Source organism: Odontesthes bonariensis, chromosome 5, assembly GCF_027942865.1.
Source record: "Odontesthes bonariensis isolate fOdoBon6 chromosome 5, fOdoBon6.hap1, whole genome shotgun sequence".
In the NCBI taxonomy this organism is placed as follows: Eukaryota; Metazoa; Chordata; class Actinopteri; order Atheriniformes; family Atherinopsidae; genus Odontesthes; species Odontesthes bonariensis.
This window is the reverse complement of record NC_134510.1, coordinates 109,351-133,413: the sequence shown is the minus strand read 5'-3', so window position 1 is coordinate 133,413 and position 24,063 is coordinate 109,351. Positions and strand designations below refer to the sequence as shown.

At 44.1% G+C, this 24,063-nt stretch overlaps 1 protein-coding gene across 2 annotated transcripts in view; it reads left to right on the top strand.

The window, feature by feature from the left end:
- Positions 1 to 24,063, top strand: part of adcy3a (adenylate cyclase 3a) — a 224,088-nt gene that overhangs the window by 154,701 nt on the left and 45,324 nt on the right. The window lies entirely within an intron of this gene.

Sequence of the window (24,063 nt, the reverse complement as noted above, 5' to 3'; positions counted from 1 at the left end):
ATACTTATTTAGATATGGAGACGAAAGCATGATAAGTTGTTCTGACTTCCTGCTGTTCCTGTGGTGTTTTGATGAATTTATTTTATTTTTGCCGCGTTTGTAGAGTAAAAGTCAAGTATTTTCCTCTAGACAGGAAATTTCAGGAATGGAAGTCGGCTGCCTCCTAAATTTGCACATAACTTTTCAAAGCCAGTCCCTTCAGGAAGCACAGTTGATGGTAGCTCAGTGTTTCCCACAGATGTGAAGGCAATGTGTGGTGGTGGGCCAAGGGGGGGAGGGGGGGGTTAAAAATAAAAATTCTTCAAAATGATTCCTTCGTTAATAATTGGTCACACAGAACTTTATTGTATTAATATTCACATCTTCATTGTAAACAAATTAATAACATAACTAATTACACTGGTCGGACTGTTCAGCTCTGTTTCAGACTGATACCTCCGGTTCAGGCTGCTCCTCATCCTCAACACGCACGTCTCTTTTTCAGTCGCGGAAAATATTTTTCAATACATTCAGTGTAAGAGTTTAAAAAACCTACTTTATTTGATTCACAGCTGCTAGTGTTTTGACCTCGACAACCCAACTACATTTTTTTTTTTTTTTTTACGGCAAACTTGCGACTAGTTAACTTTATAAAGAAGGCGTAATCGCTTGTTTGCTATGGGTCGGATCGGGACGGGACAACATTGTATTCAAAATATAAAATATTTTTATAGGACTTTTTAATGTGTGATTTTATAAAGTTGCACGTGATACCAACCTTTCGTGAATTTCGCCAGCCGTCTTCTTTCGGTTGAGCCAGATCTATAGAGCTAATCTAACGCGACGCTGAAGCTAGCAAGCTTCCACACTTCCAGGGATGATCTCGCTGATGGAGACACGCGGTGTGCACGGAGGGGAGGGGCTGTGTGTGTGTGTGTGAGTAGGCTATGCGAGAGAGACGCGTGACCACAGCCCTTTTACAGACAGCCGTTCCACTTCCTATTCGCCCCATTATAAAAAATTTGGCTGCAGTTCAGTTGATTTTCTCTGGGGGCGCTGGTGAGCGAGTGCAGAATGACCATTTTCCATAGGGCTGGTGCTAATAACTCAAAAAATGTCCCCGCTAGCGGCTGAAACCTGAAAATAATACTGTGATTTCTGACAGAGGGATGTGGATTTATATCGAAAGTACAATAACCTGGGAGTTATAGCTTTCTGTTTTCTTACAGGTCTGGCATTTGCGAGTCAGTATCCGCTAGCATCTAGCTAACGGAATCTGAATAACGCACGGCTGATTACGACCGGCTGCTTTACGGCACTCGTCCACTGTGCCAGAGTGCTAACCTGGTGCCGCTAACAACAACCAAAGCTAAACCAGAGGCTAGTCAGAGAGTATGTAAAAGGGCTGTGCTGAAATCTGTAACTATTTGAGCTAACATCTCTCTGCTAGCTCAGCGCTAGGACTGACCATGCCGTAAAGTGATGCCACATGCGTGACGTCACTCGGGATGCAATACTGACAATAAATGTGTATTTTAAACAAATCTAGTGAGTCTAAAAAATCAAACCAAGTGCCGTTTGAAAGGATAATTTATCCTGACTTTAGGAAAATTAAAATGAAAAAATATAAAAAATTCTATCAAAAGCAATGGCTGCATCTAAGGTGGATTTCATAGTACCACCATAGAGTTCGGCGTACTCTGCACTGCTTCGTTGGCGCCCCTAGAGTGCAGTACCACCCGGAAATAGCCGCCAGTTTTCCCTCTCCTCATAATAGAGACTCTCTGCGCGTGACTGACAGAGAGACGGAGGGAGAGCAGGGAAATAAAATGCAGCTTAACGAATACGAGTATTTTTTAAATAGCGTTAAAAAAAATAATAATAACGAAACGCAATGTGTGGCGGCCGGTCTTGAATCTGTGGCGCACTGCCACGAATTAGTCTATGTGTGGGAAACACTGGTAGCTCAACAGTGATTGTCATCAGAAGTCACTGGATAGGGCATGAGTTTCCTTAAGTCCCCACTCGATGACAGTGCTGTCATCGAATATTGGGACAAATAAATATGACTACTATATTCATGTATTACAGTGTGTTTGTGCATGTGTTTATGGCAGAAAAAAACCCGCACATCAGTTCTTTTCATTTTCAAAAAACAAAATTACTATTAAAAGTAGACCTGGCATGAACATAGATTTGGATGATGTTTAAGGTGATAATACATTATCTTAACACTGCAGATGAGCTTCAAAGGTAAAACACAGAAAAACATGTCTTGTTTTTTCAATCTGTTCAAACTTCATTTATGTTCTGTAGGCTACATGGTACCTATCCGTAATACTTTTTTAAAACCAGAAAACAAAAACTAAGATAATGATGCTTTGGTTTTTTTTCCTTTTCCTCAGGACACTGTCATGAACATGGGGTTTGGTGCCATGTTTTTAGTTTTGAGTTTTAGTTTCTCATGCTTTGGTGGTTAGTCTTCAGTTTTCTAGTTCATGTTTAGTTAAGTTTTGCCATTTGCTTTTCCCTCACTTCCCATGCCAGGTCATTAGTTTCATTCACGTCACCTGCACTCATTTTCATCAGCTGCACACATCAGTCCCCACAGTACTTAGGTTCCCTGTTTGCTTTCAGTCATTGTGAGATCCTTGCGCCATGCACATGCACCTTCACGCCACGTCTTGTCTTGTCTTTGTGAGTTAAGTATTTATCCATGCCATGCTTAGTTGTTTGTTTAGCTCAGAGTCCTGTTAATGTTTTTTTTTATTCCACAGTTTAGGTTTCTTTGTTATCCGGCTCAGCCGCGCCTTTTGTTTAACATTTTGTTTTTGTGAATAAATCCCAGTTTGCTTTCATCCTCTGAGTCTGCATACGTGTCCTACCTCACCACCCCATACTAACAGACACCTTAAAATCCAACTGACATTGTATAACTTTCCAGATATACCACAGGCTGTATAAACCCTACTAAATTCCAATTGGCTGTTTTACATAATTGGGATTTGACACTGTCCAGTCCTCGTCCTGGGATATTTTTTATTAATATAATAGTCTGTTGGGGGTTTTTTTCAAGACAATTTCTTGCTGCCCTGTGCTACAAATTTAAAATAAAGATAATTTCCTCAGCTGTGTGTGACATAGCTCAGTGTAAAAGATTAATTAATAAAAATTTTACTGTAAAGCACCTTGTCATTTTTACTTTATTCGCCCTCTCTCTGTTTTAACATCTCAAAAAGTAAGTGAATTATATTACTAAGTTGGAACATCCTAATGGATGTCATTACTAGTTTTAAAAAGGGAAGGGGATGAATAGAACAGATCTTGTCATAGCTTTTTTGGTTTATCAACTAAAGACTGTTTGGAAGCTCTACATTTAATATAAATATACATAAACAGAGATACAGTACTGTGAAAAAGTGGAGGTATAAGCACTTTCTGCCTCTGTGATCATGGGAAACGCTAACTCGCTACCAAACAAGTGTGATGAGTTAGAGGCGCTTGTGAGGAACAAACGGCTGTATAAGGAGAGCAGTTTTGATCTGTCTGTCTGAGTCCTGGCTGAACCACAACACACCAGACTCATGTGTGGACATCCCCGGCTTCACAGCCGTACGAGTGGATTGTGACCTGAGTACGAGCAGTAAACGGAAAGGCGGGAGTATTATATGGTGGCCCTGAAGTGCAAATGAGAAAACACAACGGCAAATCAGAAAACGGAAACTACAACGACATTAAAGGGATAATCCGGAGTAAAATGCACTTTAGATCAATTTACGGGATGTTGGGAGTACATACGTTGAGTTGACATCAAAATCATGTCATTCGGATGTGTTTTGAGAATTTCGATTTGACCGTTTTTAGCCAAAAGTTATTAGCCTGGAAGTGATGAGGGCATATTGTATCGCCGCTACAAAATGCTATTTTTATACCTCTTCTACAGCTCCAAACAACATAACACTTACGTGGTAGTGAGTAGAGGGTCCCTAAAGCCAAACCGAAGTGTCCCGAGGTCTTCATGTGGTCGGATATAGAGTCCAGAATGAATTTAATCAAGCCAGTACCTTTCCGGAAATGTTGCTGCTGCAGCTGCCGCTACAGACCGTGGTGAAGTTGGTTTGATATTGGATATTCGACAGATATTCACAATAAGGAAATAAGGTGTCTTTTTTTCCAATACCTCCCAAGCCTTGTGACCTAGTGAGTGTAGTACCAACCACACACACCTTTTTGTACAACAATTGAATGCACATTCTATTTTATATTAATTTCTGTCGAATATCCAATATCAAACCAACTTCACCACGGTCTGTAGCGGCAGCTGCAGCAGACACATTTCCGGAAAGGTACTGGCTTGATTAAATTCATTCTGGACTCTATATCCGACCACATGAAGACCTCGGGACACTTCGGTTTGGCTTTAGGGACCCTCTACTCACTACCACGTAAGTGTTATGTTGTTTGGCGCTGTAGAAGAGGTATAAAAATAGCGTTTTGTAGCGGCGATACGATATGCCCTCATCACTTCCAGGCTAACGACTTTTGGCTAAAAACGGTCAAATCGAAATTCTCAAAACACATCCGAATGACATGATTTTGATAGTTAATTAAGAATTAATTACCATAATAAACACTAAATTATTCTAATAATTCTACAATATCAATCAACGGGACCATTTTGAATACATGAAAAGGAATATATATATGTGTCTACTCGAATCATATTCAATGATTAACTTAAATTACACGATATTGATTTCAACAACACTACAAGTTTTACATTGCCATCACACTTGTCCACTGTTCGCAGTGCATAGGTGCGAAAAACCCACCGGCTGCTACTTTCGTAACTCATGTTCTTCTCTTGGGAAAATTCACCTACGGCCCCCCACACTGGCGACCGACCACTTTACCAAGGTCGCACTCCGAACAGTTGACTGACACAATTGGCAATGGACATATCAGTGATCAGTTTTGATTGATAATACACATAGACTGAATACACCACCTTCAAATCAGTTAATCACCGTTTTGTATCAAGTACAATACATAAAATTATGGATTATCACACAACAACAGTAATAAAATGGAATGTAATGCAGCCCCTCCAGTCCCGTCCCATCTCCTGTGCTCTGGTGTCGTCTGCTTCTGGCCGAACATCCGTCCGGCTGGGTCTGGAACTGCTAAGCTAACTCTGGGAGGAGAGGTCGCCAGTACGTCACTCCCAATCAAAGAGATCTTCAGCATCTCTTCTCCCTGTCAGACTAAACTTGGTTCCACCCTCGAGGAAAGAAACTTGTGAACCGTCCGTTGATAACCTTCATTCGTTGACCCGCTCTCCCATGCGTTGGTCCTCAGGCCTGGTCTCGCATGGTCATCTGCCTCCAGATTCCTTCCACTGTTTGTTTGAACATCACTTGCAGCAAACACCTTCTCAGAATGGGTATAATGCAACACACCAATAGGGAAACCATCCTCACTATCAACAATATTGCTATTCCCGCCTTAACTGTCATCGCTCCCCCTTCTCCCAAAATCCCAAACAGACCAGTCCACCACCGTTCACCTCCACCAGCATCACACGTCAGCTCCTCTCTCCGTTCTCTGAACTTCTTCACGGCTGTTGTAACCGTTCCAAACCGTTCTAAAACTTGTCTGTTCTACCAAGCCATCATACTCGTCTCATGTAGTTGTTCTCCAAAGCCTGCAAGCCCTTCACTCGTGTAGTTAAGAATTCCCTGTTGGTTGTATTATATGTAATTAGTCCACTCCCCATTTTGTTAAATATGATTCCCTGCAAACCACCCTCAAATCCAGCTGCAATCTCCCTGCGTGCTTTGAGCTCAAAGGAATCCCTCTCGGCTGCCCTATTGCATCCAAGTAAACGTGCTTATCCCTGATGTAGCCATCACTAGATCTTTTAACTCTCCCTTCTTCCACATCCAATCCTAGCATCTCGTTTACCTTGTCATACACTACCACAACTGATGTGTTCCTCCTCACCAGTGCCCAAAAACCTATCCACCTGTTGGGTAACACATTTAACAAAACATGATCTCCACACATCCAGTAACTCTCAGCCACTGGGTGTGTCTGATCCCCAAAAAGATATAGAGTTAAAATGATCATTTCTATATTTTCACATTTTGATCCAAATAAATAAATCCCAATAAATCTTGTTTTCATTTAACATTAGTACTACCTACGCGAGTTCCAAAAGCATCCAAACTCACCATCGTAATCTACTCTATAATCAGTGGGAGGCCCCTCCTGTGATGTACTCAGATTAAATTCCGCACAAGAAGACTCAAATTTGTGGCCCTCCCTTATTTTGAAAATAACTATGTAATTTATTTGGCCCGAACATCAATCTGCACTTAATACCACACATAGGAAACAATAACCGTTTATCCTCCTCCGATGTGAACCTACCTTCTCTGCATTCCCGTTGCTGGACCACCGCACAGTCCCTGAAGGTGTGTGGCTCTGGAACACAACAGGCAATGCTCCTGGAGCGTCTGCGCATATGAGACACTCCGTCGCTGTCAGTTCCCTCGTAGTGTACCATGCCCATCTATACCCCATATTCTGTGCTGCCTTAACCCATTTTCCACAGTTACACTGTTTTCCTGACTCCACCTGTGCATGTACACTCCGTCTGTTCTTGGATTAACATGATTATTCTGTCCTGTTGTGCTAATGGTATCAAGTCCCCCTAGCCTTTCCCGAAAAATCTTTCTATTCTCACAACCATTGTGAACAACTCCTTCTGACCCGATCTGACATGATCTTACCAGATTGCCCCTTTTTCGTGGCGTCCAGAGGCGTTGATTTGGTCGTCTCCTCCAACGGACCCATGATCCACACTTCCTCAAATCGTTTCTTCCATGAACTTAAATTCAAGCTTAGCAGATACCTCTTCACGACTAGCTCTAGTGTGTATTGCTGGCAAAGTTTGTGGCGTGGCATGGTCTGAGTGGGTGTGTATTGTTGCATCATACTCATCTGACCCAGGCTGGCTACTTCCCTGCGGGGTGGCTTCATCACGGGACCCTTCCAGCCTCTCCTGTCCGCGGGATCCCGTCCAACATCTCCAGGCTTCGTTCTCCTGAGCCCATGCTGTCGGCCAACACCCACACCTGGATGCTCACAGTGTCAGAAATCTTAACCTCTTCCTTTTGTTAATCCTTTCCCTCGGACTCAACTCCGTCTGTGTCTTTAGTCCGAACCTTAGTGCAGTGATTCAAATGGTACCATGTGTTGCTACCTTCCACTTGAACTGCTGTTGATGTTGCTCGCACCATTGTGTACGGTCCTTTCCGTCTTGGCTCAAGCCACTTCCTCCGGAACACTTCGATGTGCACCTGGTCGCCCGGCACCACTGGCCTCTCAACCAGCTGTTTGAGACTCAAGTCTCTGAACTCCTCCTGTAGATAGATTGTTCTGTGGATTGCAGTTAATTGCTTCATGTAAGCTGTCCACTCTGTTTGCACCTGCTCAAGTGGGAACTGAGGTGCTGGCATGGGTCGACCCGTTAGCATTTTATGCGGTGTTAGTGCGTGACTCTATGAGTCTGCATACGAAAGCTCATTAGTGCAAGCGGCAAAGCATCTAGTTAGTTTAGTTGAAGCACAGATTCAATTCAATTTCACTTTCCAGGTTCCATTGATCCTCTCATGCATCCCTTGACTTTGTGGATGATAAACGGCCCCACAGCGCTGCTTGATTCGCAGCTGCTGCAGAATGCCTCTTGCACCTTTATAAACAAACACTTAACCATTATTTGAGCTAACCTCTGATGGAAAGACAAACAGATGAATCAATTCTCTTACCAAAAAAAAATTTACGACTATTTATCCAATATGTATGACCAATATCCTTGTGATGGCGTGACATCTGGCTCCAGTAACACCATTGGTGCCAAAACAGCAAGCTGGCACTTTGATGCTACTTTCGCTGCTTCATCAGCCGCGATATTACCTTTACCAACCATTTTGTTACCTCTATGATTATTTGACATTGTATCACTGCCAATTTACAATTTTCATGACCGCAATCCGCTCCTTCATTTGGACCTCCTGTCGCGCTGGACTTCCGTCTGACCTCCTGAACCCTCTCTGCTTCACAACTGCTCCAAATGAAGAGAAAATATCATGAGCATATGCAGAAACTGTGTACACATTCGTAACCTTACCTTTCACCAGTCAACATGCTTCCGTTAGTGCCTTCAGTTCAGCCAACTGTGCCGCACATGGCCGTTCACACTTCTCAGCTTTCACCGTCACAAAGTTTCCACCTTCCTGTTTCACAACTGCAAAACCTGCATGATCACCCAAATGATCTCACAACATGAACCATGCACAACATAAGTGACGTCAGCCTGCACAAGTGAAGTTGCTCCTATGTCAGGTCTCAGTTTAATGTATCTCACAGCTCTGCCGCCCGCTCATGTGGTTCTCCTTCCTACTCACGTGGAATGACATCTGCAGGATCCGATGTAGTACACTTCTGTATTCACATCTGGATGTGTCAAAAGATGCACAACCTGCAAACATCCTGTCCGAGTCACAACATACCTACTCTGATCTATTAGTTCTGAAATCTTATGTTTTAATTGGAGACATATAAGAAAAATGGCTACTCGTAGACTCGTGTTGGCCGTTTTGGATGACTCCTGCTAATTCTGTTTCAAATTTCCAAAGGCTAACTTAGCCTCGTTTGTCCTCTCCCGTTGTGCTTTCAACCTTTGATCTTTGGATTTTTCATGATTCCTTTCAGAGGAAGCTAATTTTATTGCACAACCTTCCCAAAAGAAGATCATACTTGTTTTATTTTAATTTCACTTATTTATTCATTAGTTATTTATTCATTTATTTTGGACATGGCGCTTTTCTTACTCCCTCCAAGTGGGATGGAGAGATATCAGTAATTCCCTATGGGCTAAATAGATACTCTAATTCAGGCTATCAATGCTATTTAAATTTAAATTAGAAACTTTGTTTTGTCCTAGTAACAGTGACCTATTTACATTTAAGTTTTAGAAACTTAGTAGTCGTGATACATTTAACTTAAAAACTTTGTTTTGTTTTGTAATACTGACACACCTGAGGGCGGTTTTTAAACCCTTTTGAGTATGTCTGATGTAAGTGTACTTCTTACCTCTATATGTCAATGTAAACCAATACTGGGATTCCTCTGCCAGAGGAACGCCTTGGACCTGCCGGGCCACTTGCTCCGCCCCCCAGGGACTGGCCACGGTCCTGCCGAACACTCGGGTTTCTCGGTGCTCTCGGACAGCTGTAAACAAAGTGTCCCCTCTCGCCACAGGCCCAACATGCCCCCGAGGACCTTCGTCCTCCAGGTGCACCTCTTCTTGACCTTTGACAGGGTCGACGATGGACTTGCCCCTGTGACGGCTGTTCAGCGGCCCCCGCTGTCATGGCCTCATTTCGTACCTCTTGCTTCGCTTGCAGTTCTTCTAACTGCAACCGTGCAAGTTCCCTTTGCATATCCTTCTCCTGATCCTTCCGTTTCAGTTCTTTTCTGTATTTGTTTACTGCATGCACCACGTGTTCTCGGAATTGTCCATGTGACATTGAATTCAGCCCCACCACATCCTCCAGCCGCCCCTGAACTGGGGCAGGCAGAGCCTCTTTGATGGAAACTCTGAACAATGTCACCCAAGCTGGGCTCTTCTCCATTTCTCCCTCAGACTCTTGTCTCCATTTCTTCAATTGTTGTGCAATGTACACAGCCGGACTCTCTGTTCCTGACAGTGGTTCCCCCTTTAATGCTTCGAGGTCCACTCCCGCAGGAAACTCAGCTCGTAACGCTCTCCAGAGTGCAGCTCGATATGCATTAAAGTCAGTTCCATCAGCTCGGTGGCTCAACATCCAGTCATTCTCACTGTGTCTCAAAATGCCCTCCATGGTAGAAGTTCCAAAACACAGTGCCCACACTGCCTTAATGTGTCCAACAGACAACAGTTTATGCACAGTCTCTTGTTCAAAAGCTCTTATCCATCTACTTGCACCTCTGTGAATGTCCGGCAATCGAGCAACCAGCCCCCCTAGGTCGAGCGTCTGCCACGGCACATACTGTCCCTGCGTCATTTCTATCAAACTCGGTGCTGACGCTGTTGGACTCTTATGTTCTTCAGAAGATGCCTTTTGAACTGGAGATGCCAGTTCTGGTGATTTTTGGTATTGTGGGAGCTGTCCCCCTGCCTGATCTGAATTACAGACGGCGTCTGGCTCAGGAGCTCCATCACTGCTTGATGTAGCTATTTGTGGTTCTGGACGTTCATGAGATATTTTATGATCTTTTATTTCGGAATCTCCTTGTATGTTTGCTGCTCCCGGCAGTGTTGGAAATAGCTCTGCATTTTCAAAGAAATGTAAAACTTTTAATTCAAGCTCTCTTTTTTCCTGTCTCTTTTTGCTTTTGTCCTTTGGTTTGTAAGCTTTAATCCTTTGTTCCATAATCTTACAGGTAGTTACATTGAAAGTGCCACCTTTTGGCCAGGGTGAGACGTTAATTTTTGTTCGTTTTTCCCATTTTAGAGATATCTTTTTAATATCTTTGGAATGTTCAGGATGTTTGGCGCTGATGATTATTGTTGGTGTTATATCCATTGTTTCACCTAGTTAGTTCCCTTCTATTGTCTTTTGACTTTTTCTTTTTATTTACTTATCTATTTTCTAAATTTATTTATTATTCGTATTCCCCCTTTTTTTTTTTTTTTTTTTTGAAAGTCAATTTAAATGCACTAATTATTTAACTCTAATCAATGCTAATTTAATGCTCGGCTAAATTTAGCTTAGATGCAGCTAATTACTGGATTGGATGTTGTCAATGCTAATGTTAAGGTTAGCCTACGTTAGCTTTAAAAGCTTATGCTCTAGGTTGTTTTTTTTTTTAAATTAAATTAAACCAATGTTAATTCAATGTTAGGCTAATTTAGCTTCTGGTTTGGAGTTCGGTTACTATTATTGCTAATGTTAATGTTTGCCAACCAATGCCAATTGATGTTAGCTTCCTAGCTGTTGCTAATAAATGCTAACCTATTGCTAATTAAGATTTAAACCAATATTTGCCTTATTGCTATTGCTAATCAATGCTAATTGTCTTTCTGATCAATGCTAATTATGGCTAATGAAATGCTAACAAATGCTACTAATGCTAACCAATGCTAACTATTGCTAATCAATGCTAATTGTATTTCTGATCAATGCTAATTATGGCTAATGAAATGCTAACAAATGCTACTAATGCTAACCAATGCTAACTATTGCTAATCAATACTTGCTGTATTGCTAATACTACCCAATGTTAATTTATTACTAATCAAAAGCTCAGTTAATGCTTACTCTGTATGAAGTGACTCAGGCTAAAGGCGTTGCCCCAACTTTTGCTCACCTCCGGATGCTTCCGATCCAATCCACACACAATGTCCTCCACCAATCCAGATGATCCAATGTACGTCACAGCTACGTCAATTCTGACCAATGAAATAAAAATATTTTTTGACCAATGAAATCTGAACACACCTCTAAATCTAACTCCAGTGAAACACGTCTACGACAGTAACTTCTAACCAATAAAATATGAACACACCTCTAAGCCTGCCTCCAATGCACCACGTGAATTTCTAACAAATCAAATATGAACACACGATTACCTCTACTTCCTAGACTGTTATTAGCTCCTCCCAAGCATAACAATTGAACCAGACATAACAATTGAACCACACCCCAACTCAAAATGGCGTTTGTCACACTTTGTAACAAGTTAAGAAAAAGGAGGAAATACAAACTTTCAGCTGGACAGAGAAGAAATACAATTTAACACAGAAATAACAGTTGCACTATTCTTCACCTCGAAATGGCATTTGTTAAGAAAGAGAAAGAAATACAATTTAACACGCTGTGGACAGGGAAACTACAAATCAAAAGATACAGAAACAATGCATAAGCGAAAAACTTACTTTATCAGGAATGTCACATTCAACCTGACTAGAGACAGCAACCTCTCCCTTAGGAATTGCGAAACCCTCATTACTCGACTGATAACAACTCCGCAACTAGCACATTACCTAAAGAAAACTAATAATTATTACAGTTCAACCATAAAGTGCCCCTGGAAGACACAAGGAAAGAAAATGTGATCACACACGAACATTTGCAGCAGCAGAGAACTGTCAAGGCCAGAGCACGCACCCACACACTAGCCGCGGGAGCGCGCAGCACCCTCTGTCCCCCTGAGAGCCAGAACACAATTCACTCGCCTGTTAAGAATAGAACTTTAGAAACTTAACACCAATCACAGCAGTATTCAATAATAACAAGATGCACTCAACGAAAATATAGAGTCTTAAAGAAAGAAACCCACAGCGTTTACAAATAACAGCACATTTCGGCACAACACCTTATTTCCCCAAGTTATTAATGCGGCAACTATCACAATTAAGCAGATTATACCAATGAAGCAAATTATGACCATAAAGCCAGTTATAATAATGAAGCAAATCTGAGTGTGAATTAAAATACTACGAATACTCAAAAGTCAAGGGATGATATGAGTCAGAACCTTTTCTCTTTTCTTCTCTTTCTTGATTCACACAAACATCAGATTTCACACACACATTGACAGACAACAGAGACCGGTCCCACACACTCAAGTCAGTCGGTCAAAAGTTTTGTGTCAGTCACCGTTCAAATCTTCACATTTTTAAATTATCAATTTCTTTCATTTAGACTTTTAATTTTTCAGGAGATGTTGGTGTCGGCAATATATGGAATACAAAATGTGTTTTCCCTACAAGCCTTGTGATATGGTTTCTGACCAAAGCAACAGATGCTGACGTGTACTTTACCAGCTTCGCTGTGACCTCTCAATAATAATCTCCTGTGGCCAATTTCATAAACGAATTTGAATTTTCTTCTCAAAATGTCTTTATACTGAGGTCTCGGATAACTCCAAAGAGTTCTAGGCAGATATATAAAATGATATAAACATATATACTTAAAATGTGCTCCTCATAGAACTGGATTTTTTCATTTCAGAGTTTTTTTTGAAAGCCTGATTGATTCAACCGTTGAACTTTAATGTTCGCCCGTCAATCAATTATCAGTATTCGTTTTACTCCTTGACTAGTGAAAATAATTTTCACGTATATTTAATGAGTCTAGTGTACCCCGTACTCCCGTCAGTGTTCCTCCCCCCCATGCATAGAAGGATGGCTGATAGAATGCAAGAGCTACTATTGGCGATTGCTCAACAACCTGCCCGCCACTTTACAGCTATTAATTAATCCAGTTTGAATTCATCCGATTCACAATTGGCCGGAGCGCAGCGACTAGCCCTTCTTAATTACCACAAAAATACAACGACACCATAGCCCGACCAACTGCTCACAGCTGTCTGCTTTACAACTCACATAAGCTGCTGTTCACCCAATTTTATCCAAATTCACACATACGGCACCTCTTGGCCCACAGTTTCCCAAACAATTTCAGCAGCCCCTCTGCGCAGAAGTAAACAATGGAAGGGCTTACCGTGTGCAGGATCCGTCTCTCTCCTGTGTCCTTTTAAATTTGGGGAAGCCGGAAGAAGCCGTCAGCTGTGCTCCACTAACCGAGATCAACTGCGTAATGGTAGGAACAAAATCCCACCTGCCGGCTTGTAACAGCTGATGTCGGTTGTCGGGGCACAGAGGACACGCTCCGCCGGGATCCAGATGCAAACTCTCACGAATTCGGGGTCACCATTATGTTGTGGAGAAATTAGAGTCGAATCCCGCGTTGGTCAGCCGTCCATTGGGGAGTTTATTGAACAAACCGTCACAGCAAATGTGCATACAGAATGTACAAAATGTCCGACGAGCTCATCTAGTGACACCCTTTTATACCGTTTTATCATAACAAGTGTACGTGGCCCTCTCCGGAGGCGCCTAGCTTTCGCAGTTTATCATAAACACGCTCCTTCTAACTATCAACAATATTCTGAACCAGTCAACAAGGCCCAGGATGTAACTAGGCCAGAAGTCATGAACATGTCATGACATCCTTCTCCCACACAACTCAACGTATGTACTCCCAACATCCAGTAAATTGATCTAAAGTGCATTTCACGCCGGATTATCCCTTTAACCAAACCGGAAAAGGTAGGTGCTAGGATACAAACCCAGCATCCTGAGGCATTCATTGCAATCACAGGGGATTTCAACCACGTCTCTCTATCCTCCTGCCTGACTGGCTTTGTACAGTATGTGGACTGTCCAACACGTGGAGAAAAGACATTAGATCTGTTCTATCCTAACGGGAAGGAGGCTTACAGGACAGTGTCTCTTCCACCACTGGGTAGATCTGATCACAGCATGGTCTATCTACAACCCACATACAGGAGGTGTGGAGGGGCATGAGGACCATCACTGGATACAGACTGAAGAACTCTCAGTCTGTAGAAGGTGTTGTGGACAGAGCCAATACTTTCAACCATTATTACAACAGGTTTGACAGTGTGGCTTTTCCCTCCTCTGCTGCTGCTCCCTCCACCCGCACCACTACAGCTGCTTCCTCTATACAGCTTCCACTGCCCTGCTGTACTTCCACCTCAACGGCAACCTGCATCGCCAAGCCTCCTCCTCCGCCTGACTGCACCTCCACCTCTGCAGCAGCTTCCACCGCCTGGTCTCTTGAGCCAAGCTACACCTCCACCTGTGTGGCAGCTTCCACCACCAGGCATCCTGAGCACAGCTGCATCTCCACATCTGTGGCTGCTCCCACCACCTGCCCTCCTCTGTCCAGCTGCACCCCCACTCCCATCTCTATGGTTGATAGCAACATCACTCCTGTCGCCATCCCTCCGCTACAACCTCTGTGTCTAACTATAGAGGAGGTTGGAGCTGAGCTCAGGAGACTTAAGTCAGGGAGGGCTTCAGGCCCAGATGGAGTCTGTCCAAGGCTTCTGAGGGACTGTGCTGGTCAACTAGCAGTCCCTCTTCAGAGGCTCTTTAATATGAGCATTCAGATGGAAAAAGTCCCGGTGCTGTGGAAAACTTCTTGTCTCATACCGGTGCCCAAATTAGGGCAACCGGTGGAGCTGAATGACTACAGACCGGTGGCTCTGACATCTCATATCATGAAGACCTTGGAGAGACTTCTTGTTCGTCGCATGAGATTGCAGGTTGCTGAGGCTCTTGATCCCCTCCAGTTTGCCTACCAGAAACACATAGGAGTGGAAGACGCGATTCTGTACATGTTGCATCGGGCACATGCTTATCTGGATGTGCCTGGTTCATATGTGAGAGTCATGTTCTTTGACTTCTCCAGTGCCTTCAACACCATACGGCCTCCCATACTGAAAGACAAGCTGCTCGGTATGGGTGTGGCCCCCTCCCTGACATCATGGATTATAGACTATTTGTCTGCCAGACCACAGTATGTCAGGATGGGGAAATGGGTTTCTGGAACACTGGAATGCAGTACTGGGGCTCCGCAGGGTACTGTTTTGGCTCCTTTTCTTTTCACCCTGTACACATCAGACTTCAGGTACAACTCATAGTCCTGCCACATACAGAAGTATTCTGATGATACGGCTGTTGTGGCATGTGTGCATGGTGGACAGGAGAAGGAGTACAGGGACCTTGTGGAGGCCTTTACTGACTGGAGCAAAAAGAAATGTTTGCTCCTGAACACCACCAAGACCAAAGAGCTGGTGGTGGACTTCGTGAGATCTAAAACTCCATACCAGTCAGTCTGCATTGATGGTCCCTGTTTAGTTCAACAGGGACCATGCACAATAGTCATTGTTTACAAAAGCAAAAAAGATGGCTTGTGCCAGATTATAGCTAACAGCTAATTTCCATCTGCAGTCCCTGGGCAGGTAAAACAAAATTAAATTACAGTACATATACAGATAAGAACAGTCATAGGCCATAGGTGCATACATACAGCACGGGGCCGCGTAACTAGTAGAGACTGTTCAGACCTGCAGATACCTGGGGGTGGTGCTGGATAATAAACTGGAGTGGTCTGCCAACATAGAAGCAGTGTACAGGAGGGGCCAGAGCCGTCTCTTCTTCCTGAGACGCTCAGGTCCTTCAATGTCTGCAGTGATATGATGTACATGTTTTATCACACTATCATTGAGAGTGCACTGTTCTATGATGCTGTCTGCTGGGGGAGTTGCACTACAGACACAAACTGTAGGCGCCTGGACAAACTGGTGAAAAAGGCTGGTTCTGTTGTAGGCAGAAGGCTGGACCCTCTCAGTGCTGTGGTGGAGAAACGGATGAGGAGGAAGTCAGATTCTGTTTTGGAGAATAATAAACATCCTCTCCACAGCATCCTGACAGACAGAGGAGCAGCTGCAGGGAGAGGCTGCAGGACTGAGAGCTTCAGGAGGTCCTTTGTCCCCACAGCCAGAAGGCTTTTTAACACTAGCCCCTTTCACACTGAGACCCGCAACCTTAGCGGGTCCATATTGCCACTTCGTCCCGCGTCGAGCAATGTGAAAGCTTGGCGTGTCGGTTACCCGTGTCGCCTGAAGCCGAGTTCAGGGGGCGTGGCCTAGTGGCAGAGCATCACACGAAACACATAAAATGCTGGGCGTGTACAATGACGTAGGCACAAGCCATGCGTCGGAGGTAGGGTTAAATACACCTTGAGGACTCGTTTTTGCAATTGTATATGCAGTTCATGGAGATGTTATTTTACGGGGTGTGGATAGTTACAACGTGGGATGCCACCGAAGAACAGATGCGGAGAATACAAGAGCACTATAGTCCCCGAAATGTGGCGGTAAATAACGTCCTCTGCTCGGAGGCTGAGGAGCTCGCGGACCTCCTTGTCTCCCCAGTTGGCCATCTTCAAAAATGTCTCGAACTTGATGTAAAACAGAGTAAAACTTGTCCTCACCTGTCGCTGTTGTTCTGAATCAGCTGTCCATTCTGTCTTTTAAACTCCTCACGTCACGCCACGCCCACGTCCGACCCGCGTCAATTACGTTCACACCAAACTCGGCTCGGCAAAAAGACTAGGGTCCGACGCGGGTCGAAAGGCGAGTCGAGTTGACATGGCAGCCCGGGTCGTCAGTGTGAACGCAACAGCGGACACGCTAAATTCGCGGATTAAACGCGGGTTATTCCTCAGTGTGAAAGGGGCTACTGACTGCTGACATGTTTTTCTCAAATCTATTTGTTTATTTATTTAGTCAGTTTTATTATTATTATTATTATTTATATTATTATCGTTGTTGTTCAAATATATAATTGTTGTAAATATTTACAATTTTTTTTGAGATACTTGACTTATTTGAACTCCCCCCACTGGGGGATTAATAAAGTATTTTTCTATTTTATTAGTCTTCTGCCCTCAGCTAAGAGCTTTAGCCTATGCAGCGAGCTAAACATATGGCTTCAGTAACCACTCGTGGAGCATTTCTTAGTTTACTGATCCATTTTACTTGTAAAACTGTGACAAAAGAAACACAATAAACAACGTTCAGTTTCAGTGCAAAAACATACATTCACACTTATTTCTGTGTGTACAATAACCAACCTGAGGTCTTAACATTAGCAATACATCGCACTTTGAATAGCAACCACAATGGTAAATGCTAACATTAGCTTTACTGAGTGAAGAGCGTACCGCCTTCAGTAACACAAACGCAACATGAAAGAGCTAGTAAACATTCCTAATTAAGCATATATGACTTAACTTACAGATTATGCCTTTGACAAGCGCAAAAGGTGAGGAAAACGGCAGACTCGACTGAGGAGCGACGTGTTTTGGGGACTCTGCTGCCCTTTCTGGCTCCCACTTAGCGCACTTCTTGCTTCCAACATACGCCACCAGAGGGCAGTGTAGGATTAACAATAAACTCAAAATCACTAGATTCTCTTAAAGGCACAATAACCAGATTAGCTGTAGACTGGAATAGCTTGAATCTGTCACAAAATAAACCTCAAATGCATAATAAACAAATAAAACAAAACTGAGAGACAGAATAATTAGAATGGCTTCATGACAACATCCTGTCCATGGAGCCCATTTCTTATGACACTTCAGTGAACAGAAGATGAATCAAGTGAAGGGCTAGATGCAACTCTTAGGTGTTGTGGCAGGTCTTTGCTGGATGTTTTTAATAGAACATATTTTTCAGATGTGCTTTTTATGGCCTGCCACCTGATTTTGTCCTCAACTTGTTACGTTTCCTCAGATGTTCCAAGAACAAACGGCACACCATGCTAAATTGAATGAACACTTTGAATAATGCTTTATTAATCCTACTATGGTAAATATTTTTTTCAGCTTAAAGAATCAATTGTAGTCATTCGTAATTAAAAAAGTCATTATATAGAGTTATTGCTGTGGGAAAGAATGACTTCCTGAAAAAACTTACATTATTTCCGTATTTATTGTCCGAGTCTGAACAATGTTTTATTTTGAAAAATAACCGAATTCTCTCCGTTACACCCGTCTATGACTCACTCTTGACATGTGTCGAGATGCTTGTCTCGGTCACGTGATACGATAATATTAAACCCACAAGCTAGCAAAATGAGTAAAAAAAAGTCTTTGAAAAGTTTCTTTGCAAAGGGGAAAAGGCCCAGTGAGGAGACAGAAGAAGAGCCTCTGACCACTAAGAAAAAGAAAGCTGCATTTAACAGACGATACCAGGAGACCTACTTAAAATATGGATTTATTGTGACCGGTGATTCCCACGCACCAAGGCCGCTCTGCATAGTATGCAGCGACCGGCTCTCCAATGAGGCAATGAAGCCTTCAAAACTAAAAGTTACATAGAAGTACACAGTGGATTCACGTTTATTATTATATTTACAAAATACCAGTTTTTGTGTTGGTTGTATCATTTTACTTTGTTGTATTTATCCGGCACACCTTAAAGGCCGGTCCGAGAAAATATTGTCTGACATTAAACACGGCGCAAAAAAGGTTGGGGACCGCTGTATTAGAGCATGTGCTTTTTTCAGGTTATGTTTCTTAGGATTTTGTTATTCTTTCTTTTCATCTTGGTTTTCATGACATAATTTTCTCATGTCTTTTTCCTACTTGCCTGTCTCTGTCTTAATTGTTGCCACCTGTGTCTCATCAGGTCTTGTGTGTGTGTGTTACTTTGCTAGTCCATGTGCTCGTCATGCCTGTTGTATACTAGAGGCCTGCGCGGGACAAAATTTACAGTCCCGCGCCCGCCCGCTCCCGCATTGTGCACTCCCGCAAAAAGATAGGATTTTTAGTGCGGCTCCCGCCCGCAGCTGTCATATTTTGTCCCGCTCCCGCCCGCAATTCCCGCATGATTCAGACGTTCGCGTTACTTCTCACGGAAGTTCTTGTCATTGGCTTGAGGAAGGAAACATGATCTTAGCTGCGCACACCACTGTCCGATCCTTCACGTGGGGCACATAGTGCAGGAGCGCATCAGATGGCACAAGCAGCTGAGGCTTTACAGCAATAAGCCTACCCAACATACCTACCAAAATCTACCGCGAATATTAAGAATAATACATTGTACATATGTTATATGCCACTCCTCACATTTCCATTCTTGGAAGTAAAAGTATATATTTAGTTAATATGATTTTAAACACAGCGTGATGGAGCCCCGCCCCCTACTTTGAGTGGATTTGAGCAAAAATATCTAAGCCTACAGCTCACGTTACATTGATTTAAATGCAAACAAGTGGAATGAAAACAATATGTGTTATTAATTACCCTACCTTTTCTAAACCCAGAATGTGGAAAATGTAACATGTAATCCAATTATTATTTAAGTAGGTTAACCATGCCCTGTCCCTCGTCGTTGTGCAATGTGCATCTTCTGAATAAAAGGAGAGCTGGATCGCGCTTTTGAACTTCTTTTAGTTAGGCTTTATTTCTTCTCAGTTTCTCAGTTTCCTCTCACGTTTTTAGTTAATGGGACTGCAGCTTATCACCGCTCCCGCCTGCGCCCGCAATTGTTCAGTTGGCCGTGCCAATATTATTATATTTAAGGACCGAGTCCACAAGCGTGTATCCAGTTGGTACAGGTGTACTTTTTATTATGAACCCCCCCTTCCGGTCCCCAGGTTACAGTACAAAGGTTCCCCCTTAGTATACCTAACACTACATCCCCCTTTCTGGCTAGGAGATGCTGTTCATGAAAAGACAGAATAAACATAAAACTCTTACTGATGTTCAGAATCTCAACCAAAAGTTATTCCCTTCCTCTGACTGTTCTACCTTAAATCATTACTCAAACATAACCCCTTTAAATTGCATTAAACTTACATTTATCTAATGTAAGTAACCTTTTACTAATAATGCCCTTAACCTACTGTTATTAACAGTATTGTAACATCTTTTTCAAATGTCAAAAATGGTCCTCACCATAAACAGTAAACATTCTTTAACTCTTTTTGTAAACATATAAATCTGAAATAAATCTTCAGGTTAAAAGTAAACACATTCAACATTAACAAGTGGTTACATAAACACTTTTCTCTTTTCCAACAGATCTTTTCATTTCTTTTTTTCTTTTTTTCTTTTTCAAACCTCCAGTCTATTTGCAAACGTAGTCCTTCAGGTACACTGGAGGTACCCTCACTCTGGTGGCGACACTTCTTCCAGTAGGAAGTGTCTGCTGACCGGAAACACCCCCGGATGCTGGTGCGGCAGGTGTGTGCCCGCCTGCTGGTGCGTCTTCTCCCTGTGTCTCTGGCTGTAGGATGGTGGGAGATGGTGGTGCTGTAGGGGTGAGTGAGAGATGGTACCTGTTCCGTCGCAGAGTGCCCCTTGGTGTCTCGATCATGTAGGACCGTGGCGTGCCTGCATGAGACACCAGAGTGCCCCTCTCCAGGATGTCTTTTACCCAGACATGGTCACCTTCCTGCAGGAGTGGCATGTTGTGTGCTCTGTGGCGACGATCGTAGTTCTCTTTCTGCTTCTTTTTGTACCTGAGTTCAGTTCTCCTCAGATTGTCCATGTTAGTCCAGCCTGGTTTTAGCTGGGATGGGATGACAGGGACAGGCGTTCTGATTTTTCTGCCCATTAGGAGCTCGGCTGGACTGTGTCCATTTGCAAGAGGAGCAGCGCGGTAGGCCATGAGAGCAAGGTAAGGATCCCTCGCTTTCTTTAGAAGTGCTTTGATTGTCCTTACGGCCTGCTCCGCCTCCCCGTTGCTCTGAGGGAAGTGGGGACTGGACGTCACATGGTCGAAGCCCCACTCTTGTGCGAATCTCCTGAAGTGCTCAGATGCAAATTGTGGCCCATTGTCTGAGCGCACCACGTCTGGTATGCCATGACGTGCGAAGATGGATTTGAAGTGCTCGATCACGGCCTCAGATGTGGTGTTGGCTACTTCAAAAAATCTTGAAAAATAATCCACCACGACTAGGTAATGTTTGTTGCTATCAGTCTGAAACAGGTCTGCACCGACAGTGGACCATGGTCTTACCGGAAAGTCTGTGGGTTGCAGCGTTTCTCTGAAGTTGACTCTCTCACGGCTGCATGTGTCACAGCTCTCGATCAGTTGTGTCAGGTCTTTGTTGAGGCCTGGCCACCAAACAGACTGCTTGGCCCTCTCCCTACATTTTGTGAGTCCCAGGTGGCCCTCGTGCAGTTTTTGTAGCATGTCTGCTCTAAGCGATGCTGGGATTACTATTCTACAGCCGTAGAGTAGCAGACCACCGTGAACTGTCAGCTCACCTGAGTAGGGCAGATAGGGCTGGAATGCTGGTTGGATGGAGAATTTATCCGGCCAGCCCTCCTTGCAGTATGTTTTCAGTGTGTGGAGAAGAGTGTCTTTGTCCTGATGTGTCTGTATTTCTTTCAGTCTCTTTTCTGTTGCAGGCAGGTTTGCAACGACAGAGTTCACATACAAGTTCACCTCTTTCTCCTGCAGTCCATCAGCTGTGCTACGGACAGGTGCTCTGGAGAGCACATCAGCGGTGGCGATGCTCTTGCCTGGCACATGTGAGATGGTGTAAGAGAATCTCATGAGCCGCATACGTAGGCTCTGTATGCGAGGTGGCAGTTCGTCGAGACTCTTTGAGCCTAGCAAGGGAACCAAAGGCTTGTGATCAGTCTCTACATGGAACTCTTTCCCGATCAGGAACTCAGCAAACCTCTCGCAGGCCCACGTTGTAGCCAAGGCTTCCTTCTCAATTTGAGCGTACCGCTGTTCGGTGTTGCTCAGTGCTCTTGAAGCGTACGCTACCGGCTTCCAGTCTGTTCCATTTTTCCGCTGTAGAAGTACGGCCCCCATGCCATAAGACGAAGAATCTGCTGAGACGAGCATCTCTGCATTCGGGTCATATAGGGCGAGACCCGGTGGTGTTGTCAGCTCTTCTTTGATTTTGTCGAAGGCTTGCTGCTGTTGGGGCCCCCAGGCCCACATGTTGGATTTCCTCAACAGGTCTCTGAGAGGACGCGTCTTCTCCGCTAGATGAGGCAGGAATTTACCCAGGTGGTTAGTCATCCCCAGGAAGCGCCTGACTTCACTGACGTTGCTGGGCTCTGCCATTAAGTGTCACTCCAGCCTCCTGTAGTCGTGTCAATGTCTTCCTCAGCCTCTCGTCGTGCTCTGTCTGCGTCGCTCCCCAGATGAGCACATCATCCATCTGACACAGAACACCTTCCAGTCCTTCCAGGATGCGAGACATGCGCTTTTGGAAGTGTTCTGGGGCAGACGAGATCCAAAAACACAGGCGATTGTAGCAATACCGCCCATACGGCGTGATGAACGTGGTGAGGAGAGAGGAATCTGCCAGAATCCTGATTTGGCGTCGAGTTTTGAGAAAACCCTGGCGCCGGCCAACTGTCCTAATGTGTGTTCGACGGACGGCAAAGGATGTTTCTCCCTCATCACTGACTTGTTCAGCTCTGTGAGGTCTGTGCAGATTCTGACCTTTCCTGTGCTCTTGGGCACCACGACCATGGGTGCACACCATGCTGTAGGCTCCTCCACCTTCGAAATCACTCCTTGCTGCTCCATACGACTCAGCTCCTCTTTGACCTTTGGCATGAGAGGGAGCGATATGCAACGTGGCGTGCAGAGGGAAAAAGGCTTTGCCCCTGGCTTCAGTACGATGGTGTACTCCCCCTCCATTTTCCCTAGCCCAGAGAAAAGCTTTGGGAACTCACTTTTCACAGTCTCTGTGCTGTCTAGGCTGATGTTGTTCACTCTGGCGACCAGCTGAAGTGTCATGGCAGCTGCTCCGCTGAGGAGTGGTGTGCGAAGTCCTTCCACGACATACACCTCCTCACGTGTGCTGTGTTTGCTGTTGCTGAGGGTGGCTGTGAATTTCCCCTTCAGCTTTAATGGTATCCGTCCTGGTCCATACAGAATCTTTGTTGCTCTGGGCAGCTTGCTGAACTGACCTTGGACGTACCATTGTTCTGGGACTGCTGTAACGTCGGCTCCAGTGTCTATTTTAAACACTGCTTTGTGGCTGTCCACTTTCACTTCAGTCATCCATGGGTTGGCCCCTGCATTCACAGACACAGAGCCAAGAAACGCGACATCCTCGTCGCTGTACTCATCGCAGTACTCAGCCACTGCTGCTACATTCACTGCTTGTCTCTTTTTTGTTTTGCACACTCGAGCGTAATGTCCTTTCTTTTTACATTGGTTGCACACAGCGTCTCTCGCTGGACATTGCTGTGGATGATGCCCTCGAGGGTCTCCGCATCTCATGCATTGTGCATTTTTATCCTGACCGTAACCAGTCTTTTGAAACGTCGGCTTTGTCTTTTGCTGCTTCTTCCTGAAGCCCATGGTGCTGGCGTTGCGCGATTGCACACTGTCCACCTGCGTGTTGCATGCGTCTGCTTCAAAGTTCGTGTTCAGCATTGCAAGCTGCTTTTTAACGCTTTCACTTTGCCGTGCCTTTTCAATTGCAGTGTCCATTGTTAATCTAGAGTCCAATTGCAAATGTTCTGACAATTTTTTGTCCCTCAGGCCCACGACAAGACGATCTCTCACCATTTCGTTGTGCAGAGCGCCGTATCCGCAGTGTTCTGCTAGGCCAGGGGTCTTCAACGTTTTACAGGCCAGGGACCCCCAAACTGATGGAGAGTTGGA